Here is a 13609-nt window from a genome sequence, read left to right as displayed (position 1 = left end):
CAATATTAAAAGAAAAGCTTGTATCAGGATGTATCTGATTCCAAACTGGAAAGTATTCAGACTGCAACATTACAGACAAAAGTATCCACTAACACTATGCTATCATTAACTGAAGAGTTATTGAACTCTGTCAAAAAATTGGCTTAGGGATAGGAAAACTCATGGAATCAGTTAAATATAACTGTTCAAGGATGGGAAAGGTAAAAAATAAAAGAAAAAAGAGCCATAAAGGTCAGTGTCCTTAGATCCAGCTTGTTTACATTGTTATAAATACTCTGAAAAAGGGTAAAGTGGCTAAAATTAGTTAGGCAATAAAATATGAGGAAACTGACAACTAGGCTGCAATAGGGCAGATTTAAAAATCATATTGAAAGGATCTGGTTTCTCATCAGAGAAGTGTCTCTGTGACATCACTCCAGTGACATGCTTTCAAACAGAAGCCACATCTGCTCTAAGACTAATAAGTTTTTCTTGTTCATCTGTAAAGTGTCATGAAAACCTATGTCACTATATAAATAGCAGTAATAATAACAACAAAAATATGTAAGCTGGCTCATAGCAGTAATATGCATGGGAATCAGCTAGCACAGTGGTGCCCAAACTTTTCCTGTCGCACCCCCCTCCCCTGACCAGTAATGGAATCTGTCCACACACCCCCTCCATTACTGCACAGTTGGCTCAGCAGAGGATCTTGGGCTGAAGGCAAAGCTAGGGACTGGACTGCGGTCAGAGAAGGAATGAGGGCAGAACTGGGCTCAGGGTGGAGAAGGGGCGGAGTGAAGCTGCAGATGGAGGCAGAGCGGGGCTGGGTGGCTCTCCGCACCCGCCACCCATGAGCTTTCCTCTGCACCCCTCTAGGGGGGCATGCCCCACAGTTTGAGAATCACTGGCTTATTAGGGGATGTCATCGCAGGACAGACACTTCTAGGTGTTTGGATGCCATCATGCAAAGTAGATCCAGAGACATTGATTCTGATCTTATTGACCCCAGTTTGACTCAATGGTGACTTCAAGGGAATTTTCTTTAATTTACACCAATGTTGGATCAGAATCAGGCCCAGAAAACCTTGAAAACATACAATGTTATTTGAGTTCTTGAAAGTGATGTTTAATTTCTTAAGGTGCAATGCAGCCTGTCTACCAGGTCTCCTTTTCTGAGCAGTCTCCTGTGTTAAAAAGACACTCCCATGCTCTCGCCAGCATGAGGCTAAACTGTACTCTGAGTTTTACCAAGGTATATCTAGGACATCTCCATGAAAGATAATGTAACTATCCTGGATTTACAATGAAAGCAGAATTTGGCCCACTGACTACAATTCTGCATCACCTTCCTTAGAAAACGCCACCACTATTTTTGGTCTCTTGAGTTGTCACTTGTTATGTTTCACTACACCTGAACAGCAGGTTTTAAATAAAAAAGCTATATAAGGACTTCTATAATTATCTTGCCCATAATACTGCTGAGGACGTCTTCTCCCTTGTTTTTCTCTCCAAAGATAGGAGATATATTAAAAGCACTTGCGTCTAAACTAAAGTGTCACTTACAGACAAGTACTTTGCAAAAAGGAGCTTCTCTATAGCATGGAACTGGTTATTTTGGATGTCATCAATTGTTTCCTTAGATGAAAAACAGGATACAATGTGGAGACTCAATATAGAAAGGAAGGATAGTCCAGTGGTTAGGGTACCAGTCTCAGCAGACCCACGTTAAATTCCCTGCTCTGCATGTGACCTTGGGCAAGTCATGTAGTCGCTCTGTGCCTCAGTTCCCCACCTGTAAAATGGGGATAATAGTATATCCCTATTCACAAGGGTGTTGTGAGGGATACATTAAAGACTGTGAGGTATTCAGACAGTATGGTAATATAAGTCATATAAATACCAAAGATAGATAGAATTTACGTGACCTCTCCCTTAGTAATGAGATAAGCACCTGAAAAATTGAAATACCTATAATGAACTAGCCAGACCTGGTGGGTTCTGCATAACTGGGCTGGAAGTCCCATGAGAACTGGATTTCTTGGGCTACTGCTTGTTTCTGGTCAGACCAGGAACATCACAAGAAGAGCCTCTCTTGTGGCATTCAAGTATTTCCACTTCTGTGGAAAGAAAGAGTAGGTGTCAAGGTTCCTCCCCCACTCTAAACTCTAGGGTACAGATGTGGGGACCTGCATGAAAAACCTCCTAAGCTTATCTTTACCAGCTTAGGTCAAAACTTCCCCAAGGTACAAAATATTCCACCCTTTTGTCCTTGGATTGGCCGCTACCACCACCAAACAAATACTGGTTACTGGGGAAGAGCTGTTTGGACACGTCTTTCCCCCCAAAATACTTCCCAAAACCTTGCACCCCACTTCCTGGACAAGGTTTGGTAAAAAGCCTCACCAATTTGCCTAGGTGACTACAGACCCAGACCTTGGATCTTAAGGACAATGAACAATCCTCCCAACACTTGCACCCCCCCCCCCTTTCCAGGGAAATGTTGGATAAAAAGTCTCACCAATTTGCATAGGTGACCACAGACCCAAACCCTTGGATCTGAGAACAATGAAAAAGCATTCAGTTTTCTTTCAAAAAGACTTTTAATAGAAATAGAAGTAAATAGAAATTTAAAAAAAAATCCCCCCTGTAAAGTCAGGATGGTAGATACCTTACAGAGTAATTAGATTCAAAACATAGAGAACCCCTCTAGGCAAAAACCTTAAGTTACAAAAAAGATACACAGACAGAAATAGTTATTCTATTCAGCACAATTCTTTTCTCAGCCATTTAAAGAAATCATAATCTAACACATACCTAGCTAGATTACTTACTAAAAGTTCTAAGGCTTCATTCCTGGTCTATACCCGGCAAAGACAGAATATAGACAGACACACAGACCCTTTGTTTCTCTCCCTCCTCCCAGCTTTTGAAAGTATCTTGTCTCCTCATTGGTCATTTTGGTCAGGTGCCAGCGAGGTTACCTTTAGCTTCTTAACCCTTTACAGGTGAGAGGAGATTTCCTCTGGCCAGGAGGGATTTTAAAGGGGTTTACCCTTCCCTTTATATTTATGACGGTAGGTGAAAGCCAAAATTTAAAAAAAAGGGGGGGTGGGAATAGCTAAACATTTTTGAACTTAATAAAGTTCCATTCAGGGTTTGTTCATGGTGGGGGAAGGGTCTTTAACTACTGCCACCATCCCTAATCTATCTCCAGCCATTTAGTCTTTCACGAAGATATAAAAGGCACCATTTGGCCATCTGGATTTGTTTTCAATGAATAACTTATCTTAGCATCTAGTGGGACCAAATGTAATTCCTGGTGAATAGGATCCTTATCCAAAACAAGCAATGAAGAAAGGAAAGTATTATAAATTTCATGTTTCTACTCATACCTCAACAAAGGCACTCAGTAACTCACAGAGCAGAGACAGCTCAATGCATGTCTTTTTAGTGTTGTTTTATAAAACTGATGCAACATCGGTTTCTATAACAACAACAATAATACCTCACTCTATCATTCTCATCACTAGATCTCAAAGCACTTTACAGAGGAGGTGGTATCATTATCCCAATTTTACATCTGGGGAAACAGACAGAGCAGTGAAGTGACTTCCCCATAGTGACTCAGCAGGCCAGCAGCAGAGCTAGGAATAAACCGGAAGCCTCCTGAATCCTAGTCCAGCACTCCAGCCATTACGCCATTGTATGTGTCATGTACGGCACATCAACTACAGAAACAGTTCTGTGAAATGCAATATCTAAAAGAGGAATATTTTCCTTTTCTGTGGTTAAGAATATATCTTTTGACTAATATCACGTATCTCCTATATGGCTACAGGGTAATCTACTTTGCCTGCTGAGTTGTCCTTTTGGCCTGTAAAAGGGGCAGCTATAGAACATATATGAACAGTTTCAAACAGGGTATACTTATCTACCCTTTGCATACCTGAGCAGGCAATAATTATTTTTCATTCACTTACAGACAAAGCAGAAATCCATGTGTGCAATTTAAATGTGGATTCTAATCGTGCTTCCTATATATGAAATGCAAATGAAAAAATCAAAACACTCTCACTCAAACAATCAAAACTATTGAAGCCTGCCTGGCCACGTGGAATCTCATCAACAGCTACTTTGGAAATTAGTTCCTCATGTCGATTTTAAACAAAAAAGGTTAACTGATTTGCAGTAAGAGCAGTTGATGATAACAATTTTGCCATCCTGCATTGCAAATGAAATCTAAAACATAGTAACTAAGCATATTATGTTAATGCTAGATGGTGGTAATGAATAGTGATTGACTGGTTTGTTATACTAAAGTGCTTTCATTTGTGATTCATTGCAAAATTACTACTACTTGTCCTCTTACTATAACAATCACAAAAAGCTATCTTAAATGACTGATTAGAATCATATGCTAGTTTTTAAACTCATCTGCTCAAGCAGAACTTTGTACTCTCTTGGATTTTTTCTTCTAGTTGTGTCCAATGGTTATTAATGACAATTTGATATCTGGGAGTTGTTTGAGGTAATTAAGAAGACTTTATTAAGTGGCATTTTATAGACTGAGAATTATGACACAATCAATCACTGAATAATATATTAAACATTAATGCTAAGGGTTATCTCTAGTGCAGATATTTTGACTTGAGACAATCAACCAATCAATTAAGACAATGGTGGATCTTCTGCAGAGTAGGATGAATACATTAGCTGCATGATAATAATATTTACCTACCTCAAAGGGGTGTTGCCAGGCTTAGTTATCCTGCAATTTTAAGTACATTTGTAGGCATACATGTAGATGATCACTTTGTGTGTTTCTTCACTAGCAAAATTAGTAATAGTACTAGCAAAATTAGTTCCAGCAACTACCAGTTGTAGAAGTTACAAATTAACCTGGACTTCTGTATTTTAATCACTGTGAGTTTACCAAATAGCAGTCAGGTGCCTTAAAAATGGAAGTTTGGTGCCTAATTATTATTTGTGCCTTTAAATATCCTCATTGTAATAAAAATTTCTTCCTGACCGGGTGGTAAAAAATCCCAGCGGTGTATAGTAGCACTTACACCATTGCTCTAACAGTACAACTGTACCATTGCTGGCTGCTGCTGAAATATGGATTCTAATTTTGCTCATGCAAACCAGGCCTTTATACACACTGCTGGATGTGTGAATGCAAATCCCCAATCTCGCCATGTGCATCTATCTTCCCATGTGCAAGTAAAAATCAGTGACACAGATGCATGCCAAAAATTTTACTGAATATCATCTCTTAATGTCTGTTAGGGGTGGGGAGAAATTACACAAATATTCATTCAAATTTATACATGAATTTGCTTTGACTGTGTTTTCATCCCAAATTGTTCGCGCTCCATGCATAGCCTAGCTATCAGATTTTACCATGCAGAGCAACTGCACATTTGAAGTGGCCACTGGATAATATCTACAGAAAGTGAATTTTTAATTCACATATATGAAGTTTTGCTTTGGAAACCTGAAACCATGCAATTGATTTCATATTTGTTTTTCCATTGACTTCAATGGGGCCAATGTTTCACCTCTGATTCTTGTCCTATCCTCTCATCCACTGTGGAAACTGAAACATACAATTTGTCCAATCGAAACAGCTCAGATTCAGAAATAGAGGGACCTTCTAGGGGATAGCTAAAGGCATGTTGCTCAACTCTGGCATAACTCATGGAGCAGCCTTAGAGTAGCAGCAAACCTGAAATGGACTGGCAACATATTCTACAAGGCCGGGAATCAGGGTCTGGTAGCGTATCAAAGGAGAATTAAGGGATTTTTTTAGGGGAGCTGATACAAGTCTGTAAATAGGATCAGGTTTGAAGATATAGGTATAGGTTCAATGTTGTGCCCAAACATTGTTCACTCACTCAGTGTTCTTTGCACCACAGTAGTTACTCTTACTAGAGTAGAGAAGACCACCTATTTCACATGACAAAATAAGCACAATTCCCAATCTGCCAAGGGCCAGTTTTGTCCGAAACCCCAAAAAGAAGGCTATGAGAAAAATACCAGCGTAATAAAACTAATATGACATCACTTTCTTCAGTGTAAAGAATCTCTATATCTTCATTTCCATAGTTCAACCTTTTTATAAGATGTATAACAATAGATTTGAAGACCAGGGTGAACCACGAGATCATCTAGTCCAGAGGTGGGCAAACTACAGCGTGCGGGCCACATCTGGCCCACGGGACTGTCCTGCCCAGCCCCTGAGCTCCTGGCCAGGGAGGCTAGCCCCGGCCCCTCCCGCGCTGTTCTCCTCCCCCCAGCCACACCGCCGTGTGGGCAGTGCTCTGGGCAGCGGGGCTGTGTGCTCATGCAGCACAGCGAGTCTGGCTCCAGGGGGCAGGGCCGGGGAGTTGGATATGGGGTAGGAGGTCCGGGGGGCAGTCAGGGGATAGGGAGCAGCGGGCGGTTGGATAGGGCAGAGGTTCGGGGGGGCGGGTAGGGGATGGGGAACTGGGGGAATTGGATAGGGAGTGGAGTCCTGGGGGGCCTGTCAGGGGGCGGGGGTGTGGATAGGGGTGGGGCAGTCAGGGGACAGGGAGCAGGGGGGGTGGGATGGGGGTGGAGTCCGGGGGGTTGTTAGGAGCAGGGGTCTTGGGAGGGGGCGGTTGGGGACAAGGAGCGGGGGGGGTTGGATGGGTGGAGGATTCTGAGAGGGGCAGTCAGGGGGCAGGAAGTGGGAGGGGTCAGATGGGAGTGGGGGCCAGGCAGTTTGGGGGGCACAGCCTTCCCTATCTGGCGCTCCATACAGTTTCACACCCCGATGTGGCCCTTGGGCCAAAAAGTTTGCCCACCCCGATCTAGTCTGACTTCCTGTATATCACAGGACATTAAATGTCACCCAGTTACCTCTGTATTGACCTGAACAACTTGTGTTTGACGAAAGCATACCTTCCAAAAAGGCATGATGTCTTCAAATCAAGACTCAAAGGGATGAAGAATCCACCACTCGGTCATTTGTTCCAATGTTTAATCACCTTCACTGTTCAAATTAACAATAAGGCAATATTTTTAATTTGTCTGGCTTTAGTTTCCAGCCATTGGTTCTTGTTATGCTCTTCTCTGCTAGGTGAAAAAGCCTTTTTTACCTGTTATTTTCTCCCCATGAAGGTACTTACATGCTGCAATTGCTTTCAATCTTCTTTTTGATCAGCTAAACAGGTTGAGCTCTGTAAGTGTCTTACTGTGATGTATTTGCTCCAGCTCTCTTAAAAGGTGGACACCAGAACTGAACGCAGTATTCTACTACTGGTCTCATCAATGCCACATGCAGAAGTAAAAAATCACCTCTCTGCTCCTACTCCCTGTTTATACAGCCAAGAATCATATTGCCCCTTTTTGTCACAGCATCACTCTGGAGCTTAGGTTGAGTTACTAAGACCCCTAGATCCTTTTTGGAGTTGCTGCTTTCCAGGATATAGTCCCCCATTCTATAGGTATGGCTGCATTCTTTGTTCTTAGATGTATGACCTTGCATTTGGCTCTATTAAAACACATTGTCTGAATGAGCTCTGCTTTTCAAATGACCCAGATCACTCTATTCTAGTGGTACTCAGACCTCAGTGATTCAGGAGCCAAATTAGCAATGAACATTACCCAAAAGAGCCACAGTAGTGAATTCATCATCAGTATCTATTCCTATTTTCCCCAGTATGACAAGGAAAATATTTAGCAAAATGACTGAACAAGTTTTATTATCAACTACATTTGGTTAATAAACATAGCAAAAGCATCCTGACTGGTTAATCACTGAGATGGGTTAATCATGAAATCACACGGTGTTTCAACATCATGTGCTGCAAAGAGCCACAAGAGACATATTAAAGAGCCAGTTGTGGCTCCCAAGCCTCAGTCTGAGTATCACTGCTCCATACGATTGCCCTGTTCTCATTGTTATTTTCCATTCTGCCAATCTTGCTGTCATCTGCACATTCTGCCCTCAGTGATTTTATATTAACTTCTGGATTCTCGATAAAAAATGGTGACTAGTATCAGGCCTAGTACTGATCCCTGTGAAACCCCACTAGACATGCCCCCATTCCACGATGATTCCCACTGATTGCTACTTTTTGAGATCTGTCAATTAGCCAATTCCTAATCCATTTAACATGCACTTTATTGATATTGTATAGGTATAATTTTTTAATCTGAATGTTGTGTGTTACTAAATCAAATGCCTTACAGAAATCTAAATAAATTACATCTAGGTAGTTATATTTATCAGCCAAGCTTGTAATCTCATCAAAAATGAATTGAGATTTGTTTAATAAGACCAGTTTTTCATAAAACTTGCTGACAGGCATTAATTATATTCTCGTTCTTTAATTCTTTATTAATTAAACCCATATCGGATTTTCCATTATTTTGCCAGGGACTGATATCAAGCTAGTTGGCCTATAATTACTTGGTTCACCCCGCTTGCCCTTTTGAATACTGGCACAAGGTTAGCACTCTTCAAGTCTTCTGGAATGTCCCTAGTATTCCAAGATTTATTACAAATCCCCTCATATCTCCTCAAACGACTCCTTTATGGCTTTGGGTGCAAGTTATCCAGGCCTGATGATTTAAAAATGTTGATCCCTACTAGATGTTGTTTAGCATCCTTCCCAGTTACTGACAGACAGGAAAGTATTTCATCATCTTCACATGATATAAGCACTTCATCCCGCTTTTTTCCAAAGGTAGCAGGTGTGTGCATGGACAAGGTCAAATGTCTATCCAAAATGATCTGCAAAGTAGAAAGCTAAGGATAATCAATCTCAATCCTTTCAAAAACCACTAAAGAAACCAATACCGAACTCTGCTTCCAGTCAATATGAAGAGATGAGCAAAACTGATCTGATTTGTAGGAGCAATAAATCTTTGTTCTGTCCAAAATAAGAAACTCATATGCATGGAGAGTATAACAGCACACACGGCATTGAAAACTGTGGACTATGGGCTAACTCCTGCAATTGAGCCAAATAAAAATCAGATCACAGTCTATTAATTATTAAATGGATTTCAGGCTAATTATCTTTCGATTTCAGGAATCTTCTCAAAAGAACCAGTAGACACTAATTTACAGTGATGGCTGCAGCACTCCTTCTCGGGCACATGACTTTCTCTGCATATCATACTCTTATTGATTAAGAAGTGTGTGAAATCAGTGATGAGCTGTAAATTTGACTCATTAGTCATTACACGTCTATTTGCACCAAAAGAGTGGAATAAACACTGGTCAGTTATTGCTACAGAACCCATTTATTGACCAGTGACCTTGGAATGAGAAATCAGTGATCACTCAGGAGTGACAAAGCAGCCTTTAATAAGTCAGTTAAGGACAAGATAGGGATTCTATGAACAGCTGGGCCTCCTGTGACCACTACATCAATGCTTCACTTACAGTTTTAAAGCCTGTGAGGTTTTTTCTTTCATTTCTCTGCATTCATCTAGGATATATGCTGCTAGCCATTGCTTTTGCTAGAAACAAAGTCAACAGCAGTGCAACTGGTTCAGTGTAACTGGATTTCATCCCAAAACAAATTATGAATATTTTGTGTTGCACTGCGGTTCAGAAATCGCATTTTTGTTGTATCAAGCTGGATTTTTGTCTGTGGTTTCTACTAAGTGGCTTTCTTCTTTTTGTTCTTTCTGGGAGTGATAACATTCTATGAAATTCAATCTGGTAATCTACAGCAATTTCTTTCCTAGATACAAAAAAAATGTAGAGGGAAGCCATTTAACATAAGCAATCGTTCAAAAGTCAGAGTGGGCTGAACATGTTTTTTAAGGAAACAGGAACATTCATAGTAAGGAGCTTAAATTGCGAAGAGTCCTACATAACCAGGCCTGATTTTCGAAATATCAGCACTTAAATCAGTATGAAACCCCTCCTTTCCGATGTGTCTAAGAACTGATATAAATATTCAAAATCAAAATTGAGCCCCACTCAAGCCCCTTGACTTTCTTTTGATGTCATCTGTGTTGGTTTGCTTAACATTTATCGTTTAATGTTTTCATTTGGAAAACTACAATATTTTCCTTGCTGCCCTACGGAAAAGCAGTGACAATTCATTTATCTGAAACAGAAATCCTTGAAGCTGTTAACTCCTCAAGTAAGGACAAGTACAAGTACTGCACCTGTGATTTCACCAGGATAATGGCAAGTTTATAAACACACTACAGACCATTAACAACTAAGACGTAAAAGCATCAGCTGCATAATTTAAACATACACACAGCCGTAGGATCCAGTCCCCGCAGTGGGATGCACCAGTGCAGGCCTCTGGACCCTTTTAAGACCTATTGGCTCCATGGCACCCTGCACACATATAACAGCTATAATCGTGGACCCCAGTGTGGTACTGGGGCCCGACTTGGTATCCATTGCGAAGTGGTAATACTCATTATACTCAGACTCTCACCAGTCCAGGGGTACTGGAAACACCGCATCGAGTTAACTGATCTATAAGGACTATTGTTTGAAATTGTGAACTACTCTGAGTATCTTTCCATGTTCTCTTGTTCACTGCTCTCTGCTGCATTCATTCCTACTTCCCCACACTCCCAGTATTTTGGTCTTCTCTGTCTTAGCTGACACTCACACTCCGACTCAGCCTTTCTGCTCTCTGTTGTTTCCAATCCTCAGTTCTTTAAGCAGCTCTCATCCATTCGCTTAGTTTACAAAGGCTATTCAGGGCCTCATTTTCCACTCCTCAGTGTACTTCCATCTTTCTGCTCCTCCAAGACACTCAAGTGTTCTGTGTAAGTTCCCCTGACACTGTATCTCCTTGACATCTTTCAGTTCCACTTGTCACACCACCTACTCTTCTTCTTATGCATGATTTAGGAATTTAATACCAAAAAAAAAAAACCCCTACAGCAACAGTACAGCAACAGCACCATTTACTATTAACTTTCTACAGCAGCTGAAGCAAAATACAATCGCTCAGACATCATGAATCCTCCTCCTCCACAGACTAGCGATGCCGCCTGTGCAGGTCAGACAGGCAGACGAGTCACGTCTCTTACTTGATTGTGATTTACTTTCTTCTCAGAAGCACAAGCCTCCAAATGTGAGGGTGCTAGAAAGAAATCACTGTGGTCATAAAAGCAGGAAATTTTTATTATTCATCTGTCTGTCCTTTCCCTGTATTTTGTCCATGTACAATGTAAGCTGTTTGGGGCAGGGATCAGGCCTTTTACATGTCTGTCAAGTGCCACATGGACACCTATAGGTGTTGTATAGATAATATGTAACACTATGACGGGATGTCCACCCCACACAAGCCTCACTGGGTTAATGTGGACAAAAAGGGCTAATTAAATCCTAGCTGCTGCATCTGGAAGGGAACCAGAGCTTAATAGGCCTTAGAGGCAGATGACATCTAACTGAGGGAGAAGCTGTGATAGCATTATACAGCCAGGAAGTGAGAGCAGGAACAGTAGGGTTGCCAACACTTCAGGATTGTCCTGGAGTGTCCAGTAATTAAAGATTAATCTTTAATTAAAGATAATTTCATGTGATGAAACCTCCAGGATTCATCCAACCAAAGTTGGTAACCCTAAGGAAGAGGCTACAGGGAAGAAGGCTGCAAACACTCCCTGGTGGGAAAGGAAATTGTCTTGGATGGAGGAGGAAACTCAAGGGGGAGAATAAGCCCCGGGATCCTAGTCCTGAAAGAAGGGTCAACCCAGAGATGACGAGGGGAAGAAAGCCTGAGGGGGTGGGGTAGGAAGAAGCCCAAGGAAATAGCAGGAAGGAGTAAGGCTGACTGCTGGATATAGGGTCCATAGGCTGGAACCCAGTGTAGAGGGAGGGCCTGGTTTCCCCTACCAGCCACTGGTAAAGTGGCATAGGACCTGGAGTTCAGACAGAAGAGTACCTGAGATGGCATGTGGACAGCCTGTCCAGTAGGGTTTGCAACCCCGGAAGGGGGAGAGAGGGACTATATAGTGACCTGGCTGGAGAGCGGAGTTATGAAGAGGGAGCCACAGCATGAGAAACCAATGGAAAGGGACTCCAGATGGTGCCTCACGCTAGCCACAAGGAGGTGCAGCTGTGATAGGTAGACCTTGTCATGCTGAATAGAGTGGTTCACAACCATGATTGCCAACCTCAGGGCAAACTGTCAAAAAGCAGGGCAGACACCCCCAAAGTGGTGGTATGTCCTGTAACTAGATTTCACCAACCCAGTAATAAATGTGAACCCCTGAAGCACTGTAAGTTTTAGCCTGGCATCAGAGACAGTCCCCTTGATCATTCTTATCTATCTTGCCACCCAGGCAAGCTGGACTTAATAATAGATGGATGCTATACACCCAAGATCACAAAATATTCAGCTTGCTCCCACGTCCAAGAGATCAATCACTTATCCCAGGCCAATTTGTACCTTAGACCTCACACCAAAGACAACGCTTATAGCCAATTCTATCGTAAACTATCTAAGGATTTATTAACTAAGAAAACAAATGAGTTATTACAAGGTTAAAGCAGGCAGACATATATACACAAATGAGTTACAGTTGTTACCCAGGGTTCTTTCAACCCAAAGTTCTTGGTAACTTTTACTCTGTGCGAGGTGGTGTCAGGAAATAAATCAGGGTGGGCTCATTATGCGGCCCCTGTGGGCTCACTATGCGGCCCGCGGGGGGTGAGTAGGCGGGGTTGGGCAAGCGGTGAGGTGGGGCAAGCCAACGGCTGCCTGGCTGGACGCCTGGCTGGACGCCTGGCTGGCGGGCGGGTGGGCGGGGTGGTGAAGAGACCAGTGGTGGGGACAGGTGAGCTGGTGGCAGGGGAGGGGGGCTGAGGAGGCGAGAGGGCGGCGGGGGATGCTCTTCTCCATCCCCCTGCTCTCTCCTGTGGGGCCAGAAGCTTGATGCTGCCGGCAGCTGTGGCTCCTGCTGCAGCTGGTCTCTGCTGGCAGCCAAGCTCCTCCCCCACCTCTTCCCGCAGCGTGCTACATTCCCTCCCCTCTCCCTCTCCCGGCCGCTGCTGGCCGGCAGGAGGGAGGGGGAGAAGCGGAGCCTCAGCACGCTGGCTGCTCCGGGGAGGAGGAGGAGGAGGAGAAGAGGAGGGAGCGTGGCTTTGGGGAAGGGGCTGGAATAGGAGCATATCCCCTCCAGCCCCTACCGTGAGCACCCCACGACCCCAGCTCACACCCCCAGCCCTCTGCCCACCCTGACCCCTCTCACACACCCCCAGCCTCCTGCCCTGATCCCTGCACCCCCCCACATACCTCCAGCCCTGATCCCTGCACCCCCCTCACATACCTCCAGCGCCCTGCCCTGACCTGACCCCTGCACTGCCTCACACCCGGCAGGGTGGGGCTGGGGAAGGAGGGTTTGTTTCTGCAGGGCGGGCAGCGCTGGGGTGGGGGAGGGGTGTGTGTTTTGGCCGGGCCAGGGGGTTTCGGCCCTCAGCTGTTTTCTTTGGAGTAATATGGCCCTCGCCGCTTTACAAGTTGTGCGGGCCTGATTTAAAGCTAAACTTTACTTAGTCTCGAGCACTTACACACGTCCACAACAGGTTAGTAAAACACCGCCAGCCCTCGATAATTACCAAAGCTGAGTGTGGCTTTTGAGTGGCATAGTGGCAGCCTGTCTGCCA

The sequence above is a fragment of the Chelonia mydas genome, chromosome 2 (assembly GCF_015237465.2).
Source record: "Chelonia mydas isolate rCheMyd1 chromosome 2, rCheMyd1.pri.v2, whole genome shotgun sequence".
Lineage (NCBI taxonomy): Eukaryota > Metazoa > Chordata > Testudines > Cheloniidae > Chelonia > Chelonia mydas.
The sequence above is the reverse complement of the archived record's forward strand: the minus strand, read 5'-3'. Positions refer to the sequence as shown.